This window comes from Triturus cristatus, chromosome 6 (assembly GCF_964204655.1).
Source record: "Triturus cristatus chromosome 6, aTriCri1.1, whole genome shotgun sequence".
Classification (NCBI taxonomy): Eukaryota; Metazoa; Chordata; class Amphibia; order Caudata; family Salamandridae; genus Triturus; species Triturus cristatus.
In genome coordinates, this window is record NC_140589.1 from 1,258,564,778 (window position 1) to 1,258,591,532 (window position 26,755).

General features: G+C 47.9%; 1 protein-coding gene across 4 annotated transcripts in view; it reads left to right on the forward strand.

The window, feature by feature from the left end:
* The window catches only part of LOC146821271 (uncharacterized), an 838,501-nt gene that overhangs the window by 491,959 nt on the left and 319,787 nt on the right, over positions 1-26,755 (forward strand). The window lies entirely within an intron of this gene.

Here is a 26,755-nt window from a genome sequence, read left to right on the forward strand (position 1 = left end):
TTTATCAGCCTGAAGCGTTTCGAGGTACATTCCTCTTCCTCATAGGCCTTTTTAGAAAAACAACTCTGAGATAGTAATGATGCCTTCTTTTATGTTCATTAATTAAATCTGAGCTTTAGTAAGCCAATCAAATTAAAGTCAACTGTACCGTTTTGTTTCAAAATTATTTGCATTGTTGCCCACAGTGGGCCCCAGGCTGTCATACAAGCTTGTAATTAAGGCAATTCTCTGTGCTGTTCAGCAGGTTTGGCACAGTTCCAGGCCTAACAGCCCCTCTACAATGTAAATTATTTTGAAACAAATCGGAACCCACTGAAGGGTAAGAATTGATCTAATGTGCACTTGTATTACCAGAATGCACCGGAACAGTTGACTTTAATTTGATTGGCTTACTAAAGCTCCGATTTAATTAATGAACACAAAAGAAGGCATTAGTATTTCTGAGTTGTTTCACTCCTAAACTCTGATTATAAAGTATTCACCAGGATACTGGCAGATAGGTTAGGTGCGGTAGCTGGAGATTTGCTGCATGCCGATCAAAACGTTTTTTTGAAAGATAGAAGCTCCCTTTGGCAGCAATCACCTTGGATGCAACTAAAGCATTCGACAGGGTAAACTGGAATTATCTTGCAGCGGTACTTGAAAAGTTTAATTTTGGGCCAAAATTCTGCCAAACCATAAGCCTTATATACAGTGATCCTTCAGCAAGGTTGGTGGTGAACGGAATACTGACTAGACCTTTTAGTATTAAGAGAGGAACTAGACAGGGCTGCCCCCTCCACCCCTCCTATTCGACTTATACATTGTGCCATTTGCCCAATGTCTCAGGGAGGAGACAACTATCACACCTTTCAAAACTGGAACATGAGAGAGGAAGGTAGCCTATATGCCGATGATATTTTAATCCTCTCTTCAGATGTGGAGTTATCCTTTCCTCATGTTATTAGTCTAGCGAGGGAATTCGGTAGGGTCTCAGGCTACGAGATTAATGCAGAAAAAAACGAAATCATGACCTGGAACCTGCTGGCCAGTCGACACCAAACCAAAGATGAGATGTGGTATCTGGGAGTGATGATTGTTCAAGATATAAATAAGATAGCCAAGTAAATCTCTTAAACGTTTTAATGGACTGCCAAAAATTGATGAAATACTGGGTCCACCAACCCCTGACCATTTTAGTTAGTCAATTTGATAAAAATGATAATCTTACCAAAAGTAACTTTTCTTTTTAACACCATTCCTTTACACTTTGAGAAACAAATAATTGATAAATTTCAACAATCTATAAACTCATTTGTGTGGGCTTATAAAGCTATTAGAATATCTTGGAAAAAGTTAAGACTTAGGAGGGAAAAAGGTGGCCTTGCTCTCCCAGATATACAATATTACGCATGGGCCTTCCAGCTAACACATTCAAGAATGTTGTTAACATCCCCAACCTCATCCGGAAGAGGGAAGATGTTTTTAGCTATGTTGGAACAAGAGGGGCTATCACATGAAGGCTTTCTTTTAAAATATGGAGATAAGAAATTTTTTAAGAAGGTAAGGCTGAAAGTTCTATGGAGCGCGGCCCATATTTGGGCCAGTATTAAAAATTAACAGGCCTAGAATACTATTCAAGGTTGGCTCCATTATGGGAAAGCCCAGGGGCACCAAGTTGTCTGAAGGATAAGCTGGCAGTCCCTCTAAAAACAGCTGGTTTCTTAGTGTGGGGAGATTTAGCTGCAGAAGGCTCACTTTTGCCTTGGGCTTTATTTAATGAAAAACTGGAGGAGGGTATGTCCAGATTTAAATACCTACAATTAAAGAGCTGGTCCCAGAATCTTAATAAACTAATAGGCCTGGGGAATATCCTGGAAGAACATTTGGTATTGAAGCCAGTAGGTAAAAAAGAAGTATCCTTCCTTTATTGGGCAATCGAAGAGGCCATTGATGGGGATTTTAGATTAGCTGAAGAATTGCGGGAAGAATCTATTCCAGAGACAGATTGGGTAGACCTATGGCAAACTTCTTTTAGTATCTTATTTTTAGTTGTAAAGCCTGCCTGGTTTAGAAGAAATCATTACTTCACCACACATAGGGCCTACCTTTCCCCGGCGAGACTTTCTAAAATATCCAAAGGCCCACCAGCAAGCTGTAAAAAATGTGGTATGGAAAGTGCCCCGGACACTCATATGTTTTGGATGTGCCCAACCATTTTAGAATTTTCGGAAAAAGTCGGAAACACCCTAACGACTATTTTAGGACACCCAATACAAATTTCCCTTAGTCTCATTATTTTTGGTATATCAAGTGAAATCTTAGGCCAGAAGACAGGCTTTTTATTTTATGCCATATTGCTGGCCAGATGGGAAATATGCAAGAGATGGAAAGAGGCCTTACCCCCTACACACTCGGATTGGCTATCCGCCTTACTTAAAACATCAAAAATCGATCTGGCCAGATTGAAAAACAATAAGAAGAGTGCCACCTGGGACTGTTTGATAAATTGGATTTCCATCTAACTAGCTATCAATTGTTTCTAATTATGTGTACAACCCTTCATCCTATGATTAAGCCTCATGGAAAGCTCTCAGACTGTGCGGGCCTCGCCATATTCTTTTGCGCCCCAGTTTCGATCTCAGGCGAACCCTAAGCAACAGTCGTCTGTTTTTAAGCGATCAGAAGTGAGCACAACCACCCTCTCCCTTACGAGAGGTCAGCAATAGGAAGGAAGCCGGTCTGCTACTGGTAGCCGGGGGATAGAAAGATGAGGTTTTCACCTCAGAGGCCTACGTCTCCTAACTGAGTAACAGTGGCGATCTCCTGATTTCCTAGTTGTCTGGGGTTGGAGGCGAATGAGGAAAAAAAAATCCCTGAGCTCCTCTCTCTTAGAGAGGAGGTTGTAGCCCGTGTCAGAATTAGGTTCTGCCGTGAAGAGGCAACCCTATGATGAAGCATGACACCTGATGTGTGAGGGGAACAATCCTGAAAAGGGATACCCCTGTTACTAAGCTTGGCTTTCTCATACCCACCTTCTGCTTAATCACTTAGTCTGTACCCGTGGGCTTGTTGTGTTTAGTTAGTTTAGTTTTAGTCATATGCCTGGCAGAAGAGCCAGTTCTTTAAATGTTTCCTAAACTGAGCCTAGAAGGTCAGTGATCGAATCTCCAGAGGGAGAGAATGCCAGAATTGAGGGGCCAAGACTGCAAATCTTAGGCCCCCGTTTTTATGTTTAAAAGACACGATGACCAGAAGATTCAGATGAGAGGACCTGAGATCCCGAGAAGGAACATAGCGCTGAATCCAAGAGGATATACATGCCGGGCTGTTTCCAAAGAGAGCGTTAAAGATGATGCACCCCAACTTAAATTGCAACGCTTGGCTACTGGGAGCCAGTGTAATTCATTTGCATTTATCAAGACACACTCATTGCGGGCGGAGTTCAGATCATGTGATCGAACCCAGGGACTCGCGGGAAATTAATTACTTCAAATGGGAGATGGCACTTAGCGTTCCGTACATCTTCGGTGAACCGTTTGGATAATAAGGATTGTTATATAGTCACCATCCGGTAAGCTTACCGCTCAGACTTTCTTTTTACCATTCGGGCACTTTGTCATCTCATGGTACTTGCAGCACATTTTATACGTTCACTTATGTTTCATGCTTGTGTGTTTATCATTTCGCAGGCTTCGTCCCCGGTTCCAGACTCAGCCAGGTAACGTCTGTGTGTACATTCTTGGGCTCTGGGACTACATGCACCATTACTCTTGTTTAAAAACACTGTCAAAATTTTGACCACCGAGATTTTTGTGGTAACCTTTGTCTATTTACGTCCTTGCATAGTGTCTCCGAGCAGGATTCTAGTTGTGTGTGTCAGTAAGTTGCAGTTATAAACGTTTACCATATCACATGCTATACCTTTAACCCTTTCACTACAATCACTCATCTGCCACCAGTATCCTTTTTAGGTCTCGCTGAGCCCAGCACATGCACTGGCTCGGAGAGGCATTTTGGAGGTGAGTTTTCAAAGTGCTGCTGGCTGGCCTAGCGCTTGCGTTCTCGCGCGAACCACTAGCCTTCAGCAGCACTTTGAAAACTCGTGCTTTAGCGCATCATCGTGATCGCAATCACTTTCAGAGCGATCGCAATGACTTTCGCTTTTACGCCCACGCTGCGTTACTTTTACTGCTGCGTGGCCAATGCTTGTTTTACATGCAAACCATCTCCCCCACCCTTCTCACCTACCCACCTGCTGCCCATCGGATCACTTATCTAGGCAGAACTTAGGAAGAGCTATTAAAGCTTGCGCACTCCATAACTGCGCAGCCATCTATCAAAGGCGCGCTGCGCCAAAGAGTTCATTTAATTTCAAAACCACTTGTTCTTTTTGACACATATATACATTTCAAAGTAGCTCCCGTATCGATTTTCCATGTATTTTGTTATGTTTCATTTTCTCCCAAGAACAGCCATGCTTGTAGTCCGAGGGAGCTTTAAGTGAAATGAATAATATAGTTTAGTTAACTGCAAGAAACCACTTCGTACTCCGGACATGGGATGCATGCACATTGTGGTTAAAGTTGTTTAGATAAAAATTATACATTACGCACGCCTCGGTTTACGTTTGTTGGTGTATGGCATTTGTGTACGTTATCTACATTCATGACCTATAAACCGTTCCCCACCCCATGTGTACACATTCTACACATTGCTTAAAATATGAATGCACGTGGTTATTGCAACACGTACACCTGAACTTCCTTTTATTAAAAAAAAATATTTATTAGAACATCAGAAACAAAACATAAAATATTACAGCAAAATACATAAAAGAAAAAGACATATCCGATGTCCAGTTTTTCAAATTTTAACCCCCCACCCCGATGGATCCCAGCAGGGAAAAAGAGAAAATAAAAAGAAAATATGAACCATACAGACAAATGGGGTACTTTACATCACAATAACTATTAATCCTTATTTAACCATTTGGTTAATGGTTCCCATATCTTTCCCCCTTAGCCCTTGCCCTGCTTCCTCTTCTCCTAAACACAGAAATCTCCAAATTATAAAAGAAAATTAATTTACTAAACCACACATGTATCGAAGGAGGATCCTGATCAAGCCACGCAGTAGCCAAACAAAGTCGCAATACAGCCATTCCAATATAAACCAACTTCCTATTAGCCTCCTCTATTTCCGGATTACAAATCCCTAACATTATAACCTGGGGGGTCAATGGGACTAGATAACCAAATATAGATTCTATATGCGATTCGATTTTAGTCAACAATTGGGAGAGACTGGGGTGTGGGCAAACATATGTGTGCTATCTGCAGCCAGCGGCCCACACCGAGAACAATGTATCCCCGAAGACCCCCCCCCCCATCGATAAATACGCGCCGGAGTTGTATATAAATTAGACCAGGTGCAGGTTTGATTTCAATGTGTGTGTGGAAAAGTCATTACAAAATGTTTGTGAATAGTGACTTAATTACAACGTTGTTCGGGTGCACTTCATTTCGGCACTCGTCTTGGGACACACTCTGGACTAATAAGCCTAAATGTATGCATGAATAATGTTTATATTTGAGTGTGTAAACTTGGCACACGTTTGTATGCATTTTGGCCTCCTTCACCACAAGTTCTGGCTTTTTTCAGAAGAAAATTAGACTTGCATTCAGTGAAAACTTCGTAAATATTGTCCTTACTTTATGGGCGCAAGAAAATCGTGATTCCCTCGGAAACTCTTTAATATTTAATCTGAAGTGATCTTCTGCAGTATAGTACCAACGGTGCCTTGGGCGTCTACAACATCAAACCATAGGTACGCCATAGCCAACATTTGCACACAATAGTTTACTGTGAGACTGCTGGGGTTCCGGTCGTCTGCCGCTGATGAGGTGAGAATCGGCAAGGTTCCTGGGTGTTACCACCAAGGGATTCCCAGCCTGCAACTTCCTGGGCTTAACTGCATGAAGAGTCGTAGTAAGTAAGTAGTACTTTATTGTTCCGTTAATTAAAACGTACAATGATATCACCAATTAAAATATCACTCAGTAAATATCATAAAATCTGGGCCTCAATCAATTGAATACCCGTTTTTTTATTTCCTTATTAAAATGCAAACCGAATATGAAGGAAAGGACATTAAAATGAGTCACATGATGACAATCCAATTCTTCAAACCAGCAACTATAAAATATAATCATACTAAGTTTAACCAATCAGGCATTACAATAATGGAAGTGTTTGAGTGTTCAAGGTTTTTATAGTGCATGGACCTTGTTCATATATAATATTGCCGTCTACAAAAATGTAGCAACAGATAAGGAGGCTGCAGTAAATGTCTAATTAGTGCAAAGTAGTCAGAAAAAAGTGCAATGTGCGTATCCAGAATGCATACTTCATATTAAAACTATTCTATTGGTTACCAAACTACAAAATTTAAACTACTAACCTGAGCAATAATTTTTTATTATGAATGTTCCCAGTTAAAGGTAAGAATGATAAAATTCATGCTTAGTTTGGTCACCAATACATATCCTTTTTAAAAGAAAGCAGAATGTAAATGGATGGTCATTTAAGCATCTCCAACACAATGCAAGTGCCACAGAAAGGTTACCATTATAATTCACACTTTGCTAATTTTGACTGCGCTGTAGACCTAAACTTCAGAAATTTCCCACAAAACAAAGGATCCTCCCCTTGGAGACAGACTGTAACTGCTTGCCGGCATGTACGTATAGTGTTTCCAATAAAGAACTGTATCGACTGCCCTTTCTGGTCCACCATTAGGGCTGGGCAGGTACCGACAATATGACAAATATCCTCCTTAGGGTAGTTGCCAAGACACATGAACAGTAATATTAATCTTTTTTTGAAACAGCATTTATTAATTCACCTTAAAATAACAAGCATTTGCAATGCAATAGGCCTAGCATTTACGCAACTTTGAGCTATTGATATTGCAAATAACAATGCTTTTCAATTTTGTTTTTAAAGCATAAATAAAAGGCATTGTCATTTACAATGCCAATAGTTTAAACTCGTGTAAACACGAGGCCTATTGCATTGCAAATGCTTGTTCTCTTTATGAATCGTTTGGCACATTTTTCTTTAGTCTCAGGTTGTATTTTCTTTTTTTAGAGCACCTATGTAGCTTCAATACCACTGGTTGTTGTAACTTGTGTAACTTTGTTTTCCATTGAGAACTACTGGCATATCTAATGAACACATCTCAGCAGGAATTGCCTTCACTTTACTCATATCTCTGTTATTTTATTCTCCCGGCTGGGGGTGTCCTATACACACAAGATGATGGACGGATTGTTGCACATTGGCAAAACATTCACCCCCAGTCACAGATCTGGGTTTAATCCATCGTTACTTTGCTCACCACCCCAGTTCAGACATGGCCATATGCAAATCAGTCTTGACCCTGTGCCTCATGGGAACAGTCCAGCCCGAACTGCCAAGCCAAGTCTTCCCTGGACCGGAATCAAGTATCCTAGGACCGGTTTCGGGGTTTCACCCCTCTTCAGCCAGAATAGCTTGACACCAGTGGCGTAGTGAGCATGGGACCCACGTCTGGGCATACCCTACCCACATAGGGCAAACCGCAAAACACACAAGATGATGGACGGAATGTTGCACATTGGCCCAGATCTCTGTACTGAGGTGAATGTATGACATTGTTCTGCATTCTGTCCATCAACTGTTGTTTTTGCATTTGTCACCCCAAGTGGGAAGGGTATTCCCAGACGTGAGTCCCGTGCTCTCCATGCCACTGGAATCAAGCTATCCTGGCTGAAGAGGGGTGAAACCCCGAAACCGGTCCTAGGATGCTTGTTTCCAGTCCAGGGAGTTCGGGCTGGACTGTTGCCATGAGGCACTGGGTCAAGACTGGTTTGCATAAGGCTGGGTTCAAACAGGAAAGGCATGGTGAGTATAAAAACGATGGATTTAGGCCCAGATCTCTGTACTGGGGTGAATGTATGACATTGTTCTGCATTCTGTCCATCAACTGTTGTTTTTGCATTTGGGGGTGTCCTATCACATGGTAGCGAAGAACTAATTGAATGGTGGTAATCTGAGGTGGTTTTGTTTATTTTTCAGCATCCCCTGAAGAAGGGGCTGCATAGGGCAGCACATAATTGACCTGTGACTTAAGAACATTGCATTTCAATTGATGAACATAGATTATGTACAAAACCATGTATTATTTATGATGTAATACAAATGTAATTGTTCTTTGATTGCATTTTTGAGTATTACATAACAAAGAAAATATTGTGTCAAATATTTGTTGTCTGGAAGGTTTATTTGAGTACACATTACTCCAATTGAGAACTTTTATGCTTACACTGTTCTAACTGTTAGAAATATCCTCCACAGTTTTCCAAGCAATTTTTGTGATTGATCTATTTATATATCATGCATTCATGTCGGATGGGCAGCCCACAGATACTGTGTAGCACACTTTACCATATAAGTATGAATAATTCAATGGTTACTTTGTAGAAACTGTTAGTTTATTCCAACAGTGTGCACTGTTAATCCTCATCTGCTCATAGTTAAATTAATCTGCCCGCCTGATTTTGCACCAGCTGCAAATGTTTTAGTTGATATGACCGAATACCAGCATAGAGTGAATTGGCATAATCAATGCAGGAGATAACTAATGCCAGGGCAACTTGGGTCAGGGCTTCTGTGGTAAGGAATCTACTGATCTTCCTGATCCTTCATAACTGAAAGAAACCAGAGGAAACCACTGTCCCAATCTGGGCTTTCTTCGACAGATCACTGCTGATGATAATGCCCAGACTTTTGATTGAACATGCTGGGAGTGGGGGGATTCTCAGTTAGGTTGGCGAGAAGTTGGAGTTCCAGGGATTAGCTGGCCTGCTGATGAGGATCAGCTCCGTTTTACTGGGGTTCAATTTCAGATGGTTACTGTTCATCCACTCACTTATAAATCGCATAGTGGATTGGAAATTGAAAACAGAAGATGCCTATTGATCGATGTCAAATATCAGTTGAAGGTTGTCTGCATAGTTGAAGGTGCCAACTTTCCTGTCTCCAAGGGAGCGGATCAGGGGCAGTAGATACACAATAAAAAGGAGCGGTGAAAGAGAAGAGCCATGTGGCACCCTGCAGGCTAATTTGACTTTGGGTGAGGAGAACTGAGCAAGGCGAACAGCTTGAGTGCAGGTGCTGATAAAGGATAAGAAGCAACTTAAGAGCCAGGCCATGGATTCCGGCATTACTGACACGATCAGCCAGAAAGTCATGGTCGACCGTGTCTAAGGCTGCTGAAATATCAAGGAGAACAGGGCCTGGGTAATGCCCTTATCAGCCCCCCTCCTAAGTTCATCCACAACCATGAGAGTGATGGTCTCTGTGGAATGAGCCATTCAGAAGCACGCCTGGTGAGGGTCAAGATAGTAGGAGAGTTCGATATTGGAGCTGAGGCAACTAGCAACATGTGCTTCAGAACCTTAGCTAAATAGGAGAGCAGAGAACTAGGGTGATCGTTTGTAAGGGCTAGGGGGTCTGACCCTATTTTATTTAAGATTGGGACAATTTCCACTGCTTTAAATACATTTGGAACAATACCCTGCTTGAGGGAGTTATTAGGAGCGCAAGAGGAGGATCAGGGCAAGTGAAAAAAATCTTCCCTTAATATATGCGAAGAGCAACAGTCAGTAGGGGAGCCGGGGTCCAACCTTCCTTAGAAGACTGAAAAAGGCTTTCCTGGAAATAAGAGGGACCTGTTCTAGCAGTTGTCCTGCATGTAGTTGGTGAGGCTATAGGAGAGGTATTAGGGGGTATGCTAGACTTAATGATGGTAATTTTTTCAATAAAATGGGTATCGAGTGTGTCACATAGGGCTTGAGTGGAGGCAGGTTTTGCTGTGACTGTCTGGCTTGTATAGAGCAGCCACAACAGCAAAGATTTCCTTGGATTTATTAGCAGAGCTTAATATCTTGTTAGAAAAATAGGCGGTCTTCATTTGTAAAATGGTGTTTATATATTCTTTAAACTGGATTAGGAATAAATCTTTTTTTTATGAGGAGTAATTTCATCTCCAGTTACATTCTGCTTGACGTGAGTAGGGCAAGTTTCTTAAGTTTTAGGTCTCCAGAGAACCAGCGTTGAACATCATGAGATCTAACAATCTAAACTTTCTTAATGGGAGCAAAGCGGTCACTGGTGGATTCAAGCCAAAATTGATTATTTCTGCCTGGTTGTTAATCAGCTGCTGCTCTGAGCTGTGGTAGCCAGCAGAGTACAGAAGGCTCCTATGTTGGCCCGTCTCCAGTTTCTTGCCATGTGGCTCGCCTTCAAATGTGGCTTGCTTAAGTGAACATTGAAGAGGGCAAATGTAATAAAATAGTGATCCGTCCAGGTGCATGTAGAGATCAATAAATTAGAGACCGTCTGCAGAACTAGTACCTCCAATAATATCGGGCCAATAATTAGTCTCCAATTATAAGGATTTACCCGTAGTTGATGGCTAGATGGGAGATCTTTTCACCCAATAGCTGGGGGAATAATGGCATATGATAAGGGGGGTCTATAGATCAGTGCACAGATGAGGGGGGAATGAGGAGAATTGAGTTTTAAAATTAAGCAGTCGACTGATGGTAAGCATGTAACAGCTAGCGATGTGATCTGTAATTACTGATGTGTTATGACTCCTATGCCTCCCCCTACTTTACCCATGGTCCTATTAGCCTGAATGATGTAATAACTGTTAGGCACCGCTGCTAATAAGTCAGGAGTAGACTCTTTAGTGAGCCAAGTTTCGGTAAGGAGTATAATATCCAGTTTGTCCGAATCCAAAGGCTGAACAATTTCTAATTGGTGTTTGACCAAAGAACAAGTGTTCGAATATGTGACTGTGAGTTCCGTTCGCTCATGACACTCTAGGATTGAGGGGTTAGGATTTGTATAATTCTTTTCCCTGATATGGTGATCCTGGCGGCGAGGCTCAAAATTAACTTTGGGGAAAGACTCTCTATGCTTCAAGATACTGATGTTGTCAAGTTTAACACAAGTAGCAGTATCAATCGTAAGTTTGCTGACTTGCAAAGATTTCAGCTCCATTGGGGAGTAGCACAAAATTAGGGAATGGTGTCTGGTCCCGGCCGCAAGCAGACTGGCGCAGACGGCTGTCATTTAATGACCAAGTGTGGTGTTAGCTCCTCCCCCCCCTCCCACAATAATTGGTTCCCAATAAGCTGCAGAATGTCCAGGCCATGAGCCTGGAACCAGAAGGGAGAACGAGGGGCTCCATGCAAATGTGAGGTAAATAATAGCGATACACCAAATTCAGATTCCATACGTGTTTTTTTTAAATTGTATAGCAGCATCAAGTTAGTAAAACAGTTTTAAAAAGGCTGAGCAGCCAGTCAGTTTGAAACAATATTTAGCCCAACACAGACAACACAGCAGCCATACCTAAGATGAGCGCACCCGCGCTAGGGCCATCATTTCACAGCCAAGTGTGATGTTAGCTCCTCCCCCCTCCCACCATGATTGGTTCCCAGTAAGATGCAGAATTTCTGGGCCAGGAGCCTGGAACCAGAAGGGAGACCGAGGGGCTCCTTGTTAATGCGAGGTAAATATTGGTTCAGATTCAATACGTTTTATAAAAAATTGTATAGCAGTATCAAGTTAGTAAAACAGTTTTAGAACGAGTCAGTTTAAAAGAATATATAGCCCAACACAGATAACGCAGCAGTCGTCATTGGCTACTGTTAGTGAATTCCAAACTTTTCCTTTTAATAAGGGGGTCACTTTCGATGATATCGAGGATCTATTTGATGACCAACGCAAGAAGGTCTTCCGAGAATTAAGAGAAAAGTTATGTAGAGCACCTTTCCCTTGAATGCCTGATTATGATAAAGAATTCTCTGTTTAATGTCACAAAAAGAGAGGATGTTAGCATTGCCCAACATATGGAGGAATAATGAGACCTGTTGCTAATATCGCTGCTAAATTGAATCCAGTGGTAAAAGCTGTTCCAAGTTGCCTAAAGTCTGCAAAAGTTTGCATTGCAATTAAAAAAAACCTCAAAGGAATTGTAATGGGACATGCACTCTGCCTGGTGCAGATTTCTGGTGAGCCAGGAACATTTCAACTGAATAAGGAAGAAACACAGATCCCTACCAAAATATGATCAGATCATTTTAGTGACTGACTAGAGGTGCAGTTCTCTGAGCCATGCAACACTGGTATACGTTTCAGACAGCAGTGGCGGGAATGATTAATGATGATTCAGAGCACAATTAATAGAAGTGGCAGAAGTGTGTTCTAAGCCAAGACCAGATATTAAATATGTTCCACTTTAAATGGCTGATCTAACCTGCTTGTAGATGGTTCTTGATTGAGAGACCAACGAGGAACAGTAAAAGCTGCTCATGCAGTTTGTTCCGGAAATCATTGCCACATTACACCTGCCTATGCTTATGGCCTTACTTATTAAATTGAGTGGAGGAAAACGCTTGCTTTCCTGTGCCCAGACCTTGCACTCCTACATGAGACACATCTGACACAGACAGAATGTGATAAACTACAAGGAGACTGGGTAAGCTGGGTCACACATACCATTGGGAACCCCTCTTTAACTGATAAATCACAGTGACTCATTAGGAAGAGAGGAGTGGCAATACACCTCCATAAAATGCTGCCTTATAAAGTCCTGCACAGACCCAGAGGACTGATATGCATTTGTAAAACTAAAAATTTGAAATGTCTTTCTAGCAGTTAGCTTGATCTATGCTCCCACCAGATGCAAGACCAGTTTTCTCGCATCAATCTCCAGGCTCCTTATATCCATGCCATAAACATGGGTTCTGATCGAAAGAGACTGGGGTGTGGTGATAGACTCGGTCCTTGACAGATCAGTCCCCCCTTGACGTCTATCATTCCAAATATAGACACCTCCTGCTGGACTTAATTGATGACTTAGCCCCAATTAATTTTTGGGACCTCCTTCACTCTTTGACATCTCACTCGCACGATGTGCATACTAGTATAGATTTCCTACTGAACCCCCATGTTGGCCCAGAACCTGGTACAGACCTCCATAGTACAGTGTGGCATTTCACATCGCAACCGCCTCAGCCTCTGTTTAGAGATTGTTTTGTCATTCTCGCACAGGGGTCCGTGGCATATGAATACCTTTAATTTAAAAAATATCCAGGTCTGTTACTATTACGCTTCCACCTCAACACGTTGCTAGTGGACAATGCAGAGTCTGCAACCTCTCCTGAAATCCTATGGGGGATGGATAAAGCCTACCTGGAGGGCATTCTAATGTGTGATGCATCAATTGTGAAGAAGCAATGCGCCAAATCCAAGGCTCACTAAGAGGGCAAGGTCACAACTGCACTGAGGCATGTTCTAGGTCCCCTACTCTGGCTACTCCGAGTGATGTTGAAAGCTAAACTCTACCTCAAACATAACACTGAGGAGAAATCACTTTCCTTCTCCATCAATGCCACTAAAAATGGGGTGACTAAGCAGGATGACTAATCCGAATACTCAGACGTACTATTTGTACCTCTGATAACATATACTTCTATTAGGCCCAGGTTTCCAGTCTTACCTAAGGAGCTCTCCCAAAAGACCTTGATTGTGGAGTCTAGCAAGGAAATTGGCTGATAACAGCAAGGATCAGTTAATGGCCTTTTTCAAAATTGGCTCAATCAGGGCCTCCAGCCATTTTGCTGGGACAGGGTGGTGAGAAGAGGCCCTGAAAACATCAGTTAGGTTTGGGCCATGGAGATGAAAGAGGAAGAGACACTGAAAGGAGACTAAGTAAAGCCAATCAATGAAGAGGGGTAAGATGGCCAAAGTGACACTAAAGAGAGGAAAAATTAAGATGGAAGAAAAAAAGACGGCAGAAAGTAGAGAAAGAAATGTGAGAAGAGATATGCTCAACAAAGAGGGAGAGACACACTGGACAGAAGAAAGAAAGGTATTCTGACAAGAGAAGAGGAAAGATAGGAACTGAAGAGAGGCCAGCGTAAATGTGAAAGAGGGGGAGAAAAATATATCCAAAAGATCTAGAAACGGCTCTGAAGAGTGGGAAATAAACGTGACTAGAGGCGGCGAAGAAGAAAGACGTGCATCCGTAGGTAATGACGTCCTCTTACGTGAATTATGTGCAATAATCACACATTTTTGGATTTTTAGAATGCTTAGATAATTACATTGCAATAACAATGTTAACCTAAAATAAACCGTATTGAATAAACATTGGCACTTGGTTCAGTTTGTTAGAAAGTGTCACTCGGAGTCAAACACATGATGTGGAAATATCACACCTAGGTACGCTGAAAGTATGGAAATGTCACACAAGTGAACTGCCAACTTGCGGTCTAAGGGTGCACTTTCTTCAATTAAGTTACAATCTGGCGTAGAGCAGTTCTGCAGACAGGCAGTGGCTGTTGTAGCGTTTTAAACGCTCTAAATTACATGGTTGCGCAATCGCGCTAAAAGAGACACGGGAGCCGGTATTCTCTAGTTTCACACGCGGCTCCGACTAACGAGTCGAGGCCATGCCTCTTTATTTAAACTCGCTAGCGTCTGACGTCACGCATCAGCGCTAGCGCACCCCGGCAGCGCGGAAGGCTAGAACGCCTCGCGCGCGCCGGACACTACACTCCTTCCAACCTTTATAAACATTAAACAAACATAGGACCAGAAAAATCAACGATGAGTCTGTTACCAGTCTGCCAGTCCTTACAGGTTACACCATATAGTCCGCCAGCTGGGATGATGGTGCCGGGTTCTTTCTCAGGTTGTAGCGGGATGGGCCGCCTCTGGAAAGGGCCACATCGGGGGTTCTGCGCCTTGGGGTGTTAGGCTCTGCCCGGGCTGGGGAGCCGCCAGGCAGGTTACCCCCCCGGGGTGGCTGGGATGGACTGGGAACCACCATCTTCACTCCGACCGTCCTCCCCCTCCTGATCTCCGCTCGGCTGGTCGGGGTCCGGCCCCTCTGGCTCGGCCCCGGGATGTGAAGGTGTTCCTGGGTGGACTTTTTTGAAGAACGACACATCTCGCGTGACCGTTTCAGCTCCTCTTTGAGCGGTCACCATCGTGCCTGTCCGGCGGGTGACAACCCATGGTTGTGGTTCAAAAGGAAGTCTGAACTTGCTGCCTGGGTAGCGGTCTTTCACGTACACTCGATCCTGCCGTTGTATCGTGGACTCCTTAGCTCCCCTTCGCTGGCTGGCGTGGTCATTCGAGCGCAGTCGATTGGCTAGGGTCTTTTCATTTGAGGCTTGTGCCGGAACCCAAGTAGGGTGGTGTGGGATCGTGTCACTTACGATTCTTCCCATGGTGGCTGTTCCTGGCGCTGCCTCGGTTGTGACATGGGGGGGGTCATCCGGTATTCCCGCAGGAAACTGTATATCGCTCTCTCCAATGGAGATCCATCAGCCATGGCGATGCGAATGGTTTTGTTGAGTGTCCTCATAAACCTCTCCACCTCTCCATTGGCTTGGGGCCACCTTGGTGTTACTTTGCGGTGATGGATCCCCCAGCTCTTGAGGTACTCAGCAAACTCCTGCCCCTGGAAAGGCGGTCCATTGTCGGTCTTGACCACCCCGAATATGCCATGAGTGGCGATGGTTTTCTCGAATTTCGCTATTACTTCAGTGGCTGTCTGGCTCCCCACAATTTCGACCTCTGGGTATTTGGTAAAATCATCGATGATGACCAACGCATATCGTCCATCGGGGAGATGTCCGAAGTCGGCGCTCACACACTCCCACGGTCTCAGAGGGTTATCTTCGGTCGCCACCGGGTGAGGGCGTTCCGGCTGTCCTGCGGCTTGGCACCACGTGCAGGTTCTCACCGTCTGCTCAACCATCGCATCCATGCCTGGGAACCATACTTTGGCTCGGAGCCTGCCCTTTGTCTTTACCATTCCTTGATGTCCCCTGTGGGCGAGGCCCACCGCCTGTTGAGCGAGGCTGGCCGGCATGACTAGTCTCGGGCCCCGCAGAAGACATCCTTGGGCCCCGCAGAAGACATCCTTGGGCGTCAACGGACAGCTCACTTTTCACTTTCTTTTTTTTTTAATTTTTTTTTATTAGAAACCGTTGGTACATAATAAAATACAGACAAGGGCCTACAACCACCAGGGCCGGCCGCTATAGAGCCCGAGGGCCCGCAGTGCAACGCCACACATTCAAATGAACCAGAGGCAAAGCTCCCGGCAGTTCGTGAGCACATGTAACAGGCCGTGGCCATAGGCCAGGAGCAATCGCAAAAAACAGTTTCATTTTCTATTAAATATAAAACACACTCAAGGCAATGAGAGTCCGAAATAGCAGTGTGCTCTTCCCAGGACGGGGAACAACGTACAGTATCCAAAGCAGTTCTTGTCTGGAAGCGGTAGAGGGGGGCAATGGGAAAACAAAGCATGGAACACACCTCACACCATCCCGCAGAATGTGTGGCTAGGGGGACAAAGCAATATCGACCTCTAATGGCAGAGGCGGGGTGCAGATACGTCCACGATATAAATTCCATGGACCCCATACCTTAGTCCATTTCCCTGGCTTGCCTCTCGCCACATACACCGTCTTTTCCCTAAACATACACCAGTCCATATTCTCCTTCCATACCTCGATCGTGGGCGGCCTCGGGGAGCCCCATAGCTGTGCAATGTTACGCTTAGCCACCATGTACCCCAAGGTCACCCACTGCGTCTGTGCCGCGTTACAATCATTCGGTTCCCAGACATTCAACAAACACCTCCTAGCCTCTGGCAACAGAGCAACGTGCGTGACCTCCTCCATTACGGTGTGGATACCGTTCCAAAATCGCACAACCTCTGAACATAAGATATGAAGAAAGGTACCCAGCAGGCCACATCCACGCTTACACAGTCCATCCATCGAGTAACCCATACGCAGCAAACCGGGCCCCGTGACATACACTCTATGAAGGATCTTCAGCTGTACGAATCGTAAGCGGGCCGGGATCGCCACCTCTTTCGGGGAGGCCACCGCCGATACCCAGTCCTCATCGTCCAGTTCCAAGCCATCGCCCGTCCATGCCTCCCGCAGACGGAGCAGCAAGTCCGCGCGATCATTAATGAGTTTCTTATAAATCAGAGAAATAGTGCTGTCGGGCACGTAGCCATCCAACACTCTATCCTCCAGTGGGGAATACTCGGGGATAGCAGCAACGTCCGGAAAAACCGAACACAGCGCATGGTAGACTTGAGCATACCGGAAGTACTCTCTATTGTTTAATTTATATTCAGTTTTAAGCCTTTCAAACGTTTTGAAAGACCCCTTCGCCCAAAGATCACCCACCTTACATATACCAATCATATCCCATTTCTCAAAGCCTTTCGATCTCCACAAACAGCCCAACCGCCTAGAGGCATACAACGGCGTCGCCCGAGTCAAGCGATCCCTCCACCCCATCGCAGCATTCGCCGCGTGCCACACACGTACCGCAACCTGCGTGGGTCCTGTCAACCGCGTGTCCGGGGTCACAGAGTACAGCGCCCTATTATAGTCCCCACCCGGGAGCAGAAATGTATCCATCTCGAAGGCCGGATTCAAGGCAGGACCGTATATCCCGTGGTTCACCGCCGCCAACTGAGACGCCCAATAGTATCGTTTAATATCGGGGAGGGCGACCCCCCCATCGTACCAAGGGAGCGTCAACTTGGCGAGAGCAATCCGCGGCCGCCCGTCCCAAAACAGTTGGCGCTGAAGACCCTCCACCTCCCGGAAATAACGGGCTGGCACGACATCTAGAGTATTTTGCAAAGCGTACAAGAAGCGAGGTAGCGACATCATTTTAAACAATGCCGCCAGTCCGAGCGGCGAAAGCGGAAGCCGTCGCCACCTCGCGACGTCGGCCTTCAATCGCTGGAGGGGAGGGAGAAGGTTTCGCTCATAGCGGACCCCGGGATCCAGTGAGATAAAGATTCCCAAATATTTGAACCCCAGGGTAGCAATCTGGATAGGGCAATCCCGTGGCAGGAGGGGGGCCTCACCCGAGAGGACGTAAACACACGACTTGGCCCAGTTGATGACCAGGCCGGAGTTGCGACCAAAGGAATTCAGTACGTCCACCAATACAATTAGCGACTGTCGGGGAGAGGTGAGATACAGAAGGATGTCATCCGCGTAAAGGGAGACACGGTCTTCAAACTCCTGCGTCCATCTAATGCCTCGCAACGACGGCTCCCAACGCAACCAGGCGGCGAGAGGCTCCAAGGAAAGTGCAAAGAGAAGGGGTGATAACGGACATCCCTGCTGCGTACCTCTCCCCAGTGCGAAGGGAGCCGACACCCTACCATTCACCACCACCTGAGCCAGTGGGTCAGCATATAGTAATTTTACCCAACCAATAAACTCAGGGCCGAACCCAAATTTCGCCAACACGGCCCAAACATATGGCCACTCCAAAGTGTCGAACGCCATAGTAGCATCTAAAGATGCCAAGATGGCCGGCCACGTATAAATTCCGCTCTAGCAAGCACGCCGTGCAACCGCCTCAAATTTAGAGCGGTATTCCGATGGGGTATAAAACCGGACTGATCCTGATGAATCAAGTCGCCCACGACCCGAACCAGTCGATTAGCCAATACCTTACGATCTCGCGGTTTCCTCTCTTTGTGTATCACAACTATGTTGGCGAGGCGTTGGTCAGGGGGGAGGAAGCCCGCCGCACGTGCCGCGAAAAACATGTCCCGAAGATACGGCGCTATCTTATCGGGACGCAACTTATATAGTTCGATGGGAAGACCATTAGGACCCCCAGCTTTACCCGATGCGATCGAGCGGGTGGCCAGAGCGATCTCATCTGACGACAACTTCGCCTCCATCAATACTGCATCAGCCTCCGATAGGGTTGGCAATGCAATGTCTCTAAGCAACAGATGAGAATCCTCCTCCGAACGCACAGAAACCGGAGAGTATACCCCGCGGAAATGAGCCGCAAAGCAGTCAACGATCTCCACCGGGTCAGTCACACGCACTCCATCCATTCTCTCCACAACGGGCACCACCCTGCTCGCTCTCTCCTTCTTACCCAACCAAGCAATCAACTTTCCGGCCTTATCCCCCACATCATACAGTCGTCCTTGCTGCTCTCTACTCATCACTTTAGCGGCTTCCGTGACTAGCGCTCTATAATCTGATTGTTTGAGGCTGAGAACATGCAATTTCTCATCAGTAACTCCCCGCTCCAAGTCCTCCTCCTTTTCAGCTATTTCAGTTTCCAGGCGAACCACCTCTGCTCTCTCGCACCTCTTAGCATGGGAGATAAGGGACAAGGCCTGTCCCCTGATCACCACTTTATAAGCCTCCCATAGGGAGACGGCCGACGACACTGACCCCACATTATCATTGAAGTAGTGATCAGTGGATTTGACCAGTTCCGCGCGGATCTTAGGGTTACGTAGATACCAGGGGCCAATGGGTGCCACTCTCCCCTCTGCCCCAGGGACAACCTTCAGTTGCAACCATATAGGGGAATGGTCAGAAATACCTCGGGCTAAATGACGCACCTCCCCAATCATCCCAGCTTGGATCGCCGGCATAAGCATGTAATCAAGTCTCGGGAGACTCCCATGGGCCCCCGAGTGAAAGGTATATTGCGCCTGTCCCGGGTGCATCAATCTCCAGCAATCTACAAGTCCCAAAGTGTCCAAAAAGCCACCCAACCAGGCCTGAGCCCTAGGGAGATCCCTGGGGGGGTGACGGTCCTCCAACCCGGAGACAACGGCATTAAAGTCACCCCCCAACACCAGAACCCCCCCAGGGAGTCCCAGGACCAAACGCCCCAAATCAGCAAATGTTGCCGTCTGTAACCCCGGAGGCACATACACAGCCACGAGCGAAATAGTCCTACCCTCCCATCTCCCCACCAGTGCCACATAGCGCCCCCTGTCATCGTGAAGCACCTCGTCCACTTCCAATGGGAGAGAGGCCCTAACCAAAATGCCCACTCCCCTAGAGCCAGAAGTGAAACCAGAGTGAGCGGCAAGGCGATAGCCCCGCCTATTTAGGGCATGGAAGGAGTTCCCAATCAAATGTGTCTCCTGCAGGAAAACAATGTCGGGCGAAATCCGCTTCAAAAACTGCAACACCACCCCGCGCTTAATCCTGTCCCCCAGTCCATTCACATGCCACGAAAGGATTCTCAATCCCCTACCCCCCATCCCACTCCCGTGCATGATACCCACATCCCGGGAAGCACAACCCGGATAAGTCAGCAGAGAACTTCACATTGCCTTGCGAAACAAACAAACAATCCCCAACAACCCCCCTCCCCCACAATCTCCAAACCACAACTCCCCCCTCCCTGCACCCCTGCTTGAGCCCAAACAGCCCCCCCAACTCGCAGTGTGCCTGTCGCCCTAACATATACCACAAAAAGAACCCCAGAAGGAGGAAAGGACCCCAATAAGCTCCCCACAACCCCCAGGCATTTGGAGGGCATATTGTGCCAAACTAGGGTCCAGTTGAGCCAAGGTACAAAACGTCACCAGTCCAATCCATCACCAGGAACCAAGTTCTAGTCCTGCTCCACCAAATCCCGTCCGCTCTCCGCCATCAGACGTCTCGATCCTGTCCCCGAGGCAGGGCATCCAACCAGTCTCCAACCGCCTCCGGCCGGTCGAAAAAGTGGGAACGACCCTGAAACTCAACCCGCAGCCTCGCCGGGAATAACATCGCATATTTCAGCTCCATGTCCCTCAAGCGCCGTTTGACACCCAAAAATCCCAGCCGTTGTTTCTGGACCGCTTGCGTGAAGTCCGGGTAAAAGCTGACATTGGAGTTCTCAAACTTCAGCGGCCTGGCCACCCTCGACGCCTGAAGGATAGCATCCCTATCCCGAAAGTTAAAGAGTCGGGCGATTATAGGCCGCGGGGGAGCACCCACCTTGGGCGCACCACCCGGAATCCTGTGGGCCCGCTCCACCGCAAAGAACTTGCTCAGTCCCTTGGGCGCGAGACGATTGGTCACCAGATCCTCCACAAAAAGATCCGCAGCAGAGTCCTCCGATCTTTCCGGCACTCCAATGATACGAACATTGTTCCGTCTAGCCCTGCTTTCGGAGTCCTCAAGTCGACGGTCCGTCAGGTCACTGGCTAGCCGCAACCTACGGACCTCCGTCTGCAGGGCGGCCACGTCCACAGTTTGGCTCGACGCCGCTTGACTCAAGGAGTCGACCCGCTCGTTAGTTTTGGACAGGTCTGCCCTGACCAAATTCACATCGATCAGGACCGCGTCCAGTTTATGAGCCAGGGTATCAAACTGCTGACCCACAGCGGTCTTCGTCTCCTCAATGGCGCCCATGACGTCTAGCAGGGTCAACTCTGACGATGGGCCTGAGACCTCCTTAGACCTCTCAGGCGATTTATGCGAGCCACCAGGGGATCCCTTTGCCTGCGCATATCGATCCATGTTATTGACCTGGGTATAGGCACCCCTCCGGGTTGATTTGGGTTTCGACTTGTCTCCGTCTAGTCTCGCCGCCATCGTCCGGAGGCCACCAAGGCCGGCACCCGCCCGCACCAGGAAAAAGGGACCAGGTAGCTAATTCAATTGAACACAGCCGTCGCTGACAGTCAGCCCATGTATAGTCCGAGAGTCAGGCCAGACACTTTGCCGTCCACGCCCCTCTGAAACACCAAAGTCTCTCAGCCGATATCAGAGAACAAGCTTGAAAACGAAAGTGAAAGTGCGGGGTCCGTGGCAGATCAAGCCCAGCCAGCCGCTGTTGTTCACTTCGTATCCGGGCACTTCACCAGCTCGAGATCGGGACCAAGGCAAGAGCAGGCCGCAAACTTCAGAGTGCAACCATTCCGGGTCCCGGCGTCCGATCTGAATTTGGAAAACGGGTGGCACCTCAGCGCAAGTTCATCTGCAAAAGCCCGTCAAATAAACCAGGATTAAGTCAGGATAGACGTGGGAGGTTGCGGAGGCCCTCGAGAGCCGTAAGCCTACGCGGCCATCTTGGTTGCGCGCTAGGCTCCTCCCACTTTTCACTTTCAAGAATGATTCCAGTGTCAGCTTGGCTTGGGGCGTCCTTTTGTGTAGCGAGGCTTGGATCGTCCTCCAATCTCCCGACCTGACAGCCTCCGCCGCTGCTCTCACACATTCATCACCTTCTGAGGCTTCTATGATTGCGGCCAGGCTCATTGGGAGGGGTCGTGACCGCTCTGTCACATACCGGACGTACTCCTCTGTATCCTCGGCCTCCTCCTTCTCTTCTGTTGTGGCTTTCCGCGGGTGCCGTGACAGATAGTCCGCCGGGTTCGTGGCCCCTGGTTTGTACTCCACCCAGTAGTCGTACCCTTGTAGTTGGAGTATCCACTTTTCAATCCGGGGTGGCGACTTCGAGGACGACCCTTGGAATAGAGGAATGAGTGGCTTGTGATCGGTTGTTACCGTGAAATGATGTCCATACACGTGAAAATGCCGGCATGCCCAGTGGATGGCAATGGCTTCTCGCTCGATTTGCGAGTACCGCTGCTCTGTTTCGGTCAGGGACCGGCTGGCGTAGGCAATGGGGGCCCACTCCTCTTTGTCCTGGAGTTGTCAGGACCGCTCCCAACCCAAACGGGCTCGCGTCGACCGCCACGTTGGTGGGCTTTGCTTGGTCGAAGTACGAGAGGGTAGTGTCCGCGGACAGGGCCGCCTTCGTTGCTTGGGACGCCTGCTCCTGTTCCGGGCCCCACTGCCACGTAGTGGACGACTTGGTCAGCTCCCTGAGGGGTTTGGTGAGGTTGGAGAGGTCCGGAATGAAACTGCCGCAGAAGTTGACCATGACCAGGAAACTCCGGTCCTCCGAGATGTTCGTCGGAGCTGGGGCTTCTTGGACATCCTTCACCTTGTCCGGGTCTGGGGCCACCCCGAGGTCCGAGAAGGTGTACCCAAAGAAACTGATCTTGTTCTGCAGGAACTGACACTTCTCCCGGTGCAGGGTCAAGTCTGACTCCTGAATCCTCTTGAGGACCCCTCTCAGCCGCTGGTGGTGTTCCTCTATGGTTGACGCGTATATGAGCAGGCCGTCGCTCACATTGAGCACGCCGGGGAGCCCACTGAGCACTTCTCTGATGGTATTTTGGAATACCTCGGCGGCACTCGAGATGCCGAAGTTCAGGCGCCGATACCGTCTGAGGCCCACATGTGTGGAAAATGTGGTGATGTACCTCGAGTCCGGATGAAGTGGTAGCTGGTGGTAGCCTGACCGTAGGTCCATCTTCTAAAACCACCTGGCCCCGTTCAGCTCTCCCAGGATGTCATCAATGGTGGGCGTCAGGTGTCGCTCTCTCTTGACCGCGGCGTTAGGGAGGCGCATGTCCACACAGATGCGGACTTGTCCTGGCTGCTTCGGCTTCCTGGCGATGACGATCGGGGATACCCACGGGGTTGGCCCACTGACCTTTTCGATGATGCCTTGTCTCTCCAGGGCCTCCAGCTCCTCCTCGACCTTTTGCCTTAGGTGGAAAGCGATTTGCCGGTGCCTCAGCGCCACTGGTTGGACCGACGGGTCGATGTGTAAGGATACTTCCTTTCCTTTCAGGCACCCGATGCCGTTAAAAACTTCTCCAAACTCTTCCATGATGGTATCCAGTTCTTCCACCAGGACTGCCATGGCAAACGATATCAGTCTCAATTCTTCGGCCGATTGCCCGCTCAGCAGCATCCCGCTGCCCTCTTCCGTGACATAGATGGTGGTGTTGATGCTCCTCTCACCATGTTGTAGCTCTGTTTTGAAGCACCCGATGAGGGGAATGGGCGTCTTCTGGCCGTACGCGAACACCCGAATCTTCGTCTCTTGCAGCGGGGTTTGACACGCAGTTGATGGTAGACATTGGCGGCCATCAGCTCGATGGAGGCCCCAGTGTCAATTGTCGCCTTTACCTCTTGTTGTTGGACTAGGATGCGACATTTCAGAAGTCTGCGCTTCTTCTTCTGTGGTTGGTGGATTGCAAACACATAATGGACTGGGTACTCTTCGGTGTTGTCATCCATGTCTTCACTGTCTGCCTCTTCGCGTACCGCGTGGGCCGCCTCCTTCTTGACTCTGGTGGACCGGCACACCGCCGCGAAGTGGTTCATCCACCCACAGGCGCCGCACTTTTTCCCTCTGGCCGAGCAGTCTTGCATGCGGTGGGGTTGGCCGCCACAGTACCCACAGTCCTTCTTCTTTACCTCCGGTTGCCGTTTCCCTCCGGTTTGCCTTCCTTTAGGCCGCACTACGTTCACCGCTTCCGCCACTTGCACTTGCTCCGTCTTCACAGGGCGATGTAGGGCTGCTTCCATATGCGAGGCCCTCGCTTGCGATAGCTCCTTCGACCGTCCGAGAGTAAGGATGTCCGCCAGGGGCTTTCCTTCTTCCTGGAGGACCGTGACACGAAGCTTGGATGAGTAACACCCCTGTATGATCTGCCCTCGGATCTCTTCCTGTTCGACACGGAACCCACACGTGCTGGCTAACTCCTTCAGCCTGCCATGGAACGCATCCAGGGACTCGTCCGCCTCTTGTTTGGCTTGACGAAAGATGAACCTTTCATAGTCTCTGTTCGCCATGGGCTCGAAATGGGCGTTGAGCGCGTTCAGCAGTGTGTGGTACATTTTCGGCGTGGCTTCCACGAGAGTTTTGTATATATGGTGGATGCCTTTGCCTCCTAGGTGGAGCAGCAGCGCTCTGCGCCGTTCCCTCACGATGCCAGCCCCTTCGAAGTAGATTTGTAGACGGTCTGTCCAATCCCTCCAGCGCGGGGCAAGGGACGACGGGGCACCGTCAACGGCAAACGGCTCAATGGTGGGAATCGACGCCATCTTGGCACGTGCGCAGCACGCGGTGGAAGCTGGCTCCCTCTCCTCTGCGTCGACGCCGACAGGCGTGCACCCCCTCTGGGTGTTGCGCGTTGACTTCCCTTGCGCTTCTACACCAACCGGTGGGCGCGCCTACCTCCAGACGTCATCCGCGGGACTCCTCAGGCGCTCATGGGCTTAGGCGATCTCGCCCGGCGTAGGCCCGATCCGGTGGAGGGCGCAGTCGTCGTCAGGCACCTCGTGGAGCAGGCGCGGCACCGCCTGGGCGAGACATACCCCTTACAGGCTGTAGAAAGGGGCACCAGGGCGCACACAGAGTCCCTGCCGATGGCTGGATGGGCCTCCAGGGCACTTGCAGTATCCCCCACCAGGCCCAGCAGCAGGCACAGCCGGGTCACCATGAGGAGGGGCTGCACACTCCAGCTCAGGACACATGGGAGGCCAAAATATATGCTGTGGGGCACAAAAGCAGCACATCAGGGCTCTAGACACCCCTCGTCGCCAGTGTAGCGTTTTAAACGCTCTAAATTACATGGTTGCGCAATCGCGCTAAAAGAGACACGGTAGCCGGTATTCTCTAGTTTCACACGGGGCTCCGACTAACGAGTCGAGGCCACGCCTCTTTATTTAAACTCGCTAGCGTCTGACGTCACGCGTCAGCGCTAGCGCACCCCGGCAGCGCGGAAGGCTAGAACGCCTCGCGCGCGCCGGACACTACAGCTGTAAGTGTTTATAGAAGACATAGGGCTCTGACCCGGAAGTTAATATTTTGAAGCAGAAAGCCTAGTCTTGCTGTTAATTCCGTCATAGACTGTAAGTAGATGGGAATGCATAAAAGGCAACTTGTGTAGTAGGGCTTCAAGTGGGCCAGGTCTCACCGGTGCTGAGCACCGACAGTTTTTTAAAGGGGGCCTCGAAACGGGTCTCTGTCGGGCTCTGTTTTGTGTCCTGAGACAGGTGGTCAGTTTTCTTCCGAACTGCAGTGACAGCAGGCACATCGATGTGCACGTGCTCACACTGCTCACTTCTCACGAGTGGAGAAGTTAGGGCATGACGTCATGCCAGGTGAGCGTTGTAGGGAAAGGGAAATCCTTTAAAGAGTCATTTTCTCTCTGGATTTCCCTTCTCTTTTTGAAATTGAGGAGCAGCAACATTGTTGTGGTGTCACCAGGGCTCTAAATAGAAGCTTTTTCAATATTATTTACAAGCCATAGTTGCTGCTTATTTATCTTATGCAATTAACAACCATTGACAAAGCCAATAGTCCTAACTTGTAGGTATGATGTTACTGTTATTATATCTGGATGCAATGACAGAAACCGCAAAATACAAGTCGGACGGCACACTATGCTAAGCACAGATTTTTAACTTTTGTGTTTTCAAGCCATGCCCTTTTGAGAGACCCCCCCCCCCCCAGTTTTTTCATCCCACATAAAGCCCTGTTGTGTAGCATTGTTATGTCCAACTCCGCACTTATAGGCGCACTGGACTCCGCACGCTAATCACAGGTATTACACTTTACATAACATGAAATAATATTAACCCGGGGGCACCCGTATATTGAACAATATTGGAATGTCACCTGATATTGTTTTACTTTCATTTCAAACTTACAGAAAATAACTGCTTTATCGGGCTGTTTCTCGGTCCTCTTTTCCAATATGTTATACGAGGAAGCCATAGTTGCTTATTTGTCGTATGCAATTAACAACTATTGGCAAAGCCAATAGTCCTGGTTCGTTGTAGGTGTAATGTTACTTATATTATATATCTGGATGCAATGATAGAAGCAGTGAAATACCAGTCGGGCGGCACACTATGCAAAGCACAGGTTTTAAGCTTGTGTTTTTAAGCCACTCCTTAATTACATCAGCTACGCCCCTTTGAGAGACCCCCCACCTCCCCAAGTGTTTTTTATCCCACTTAAT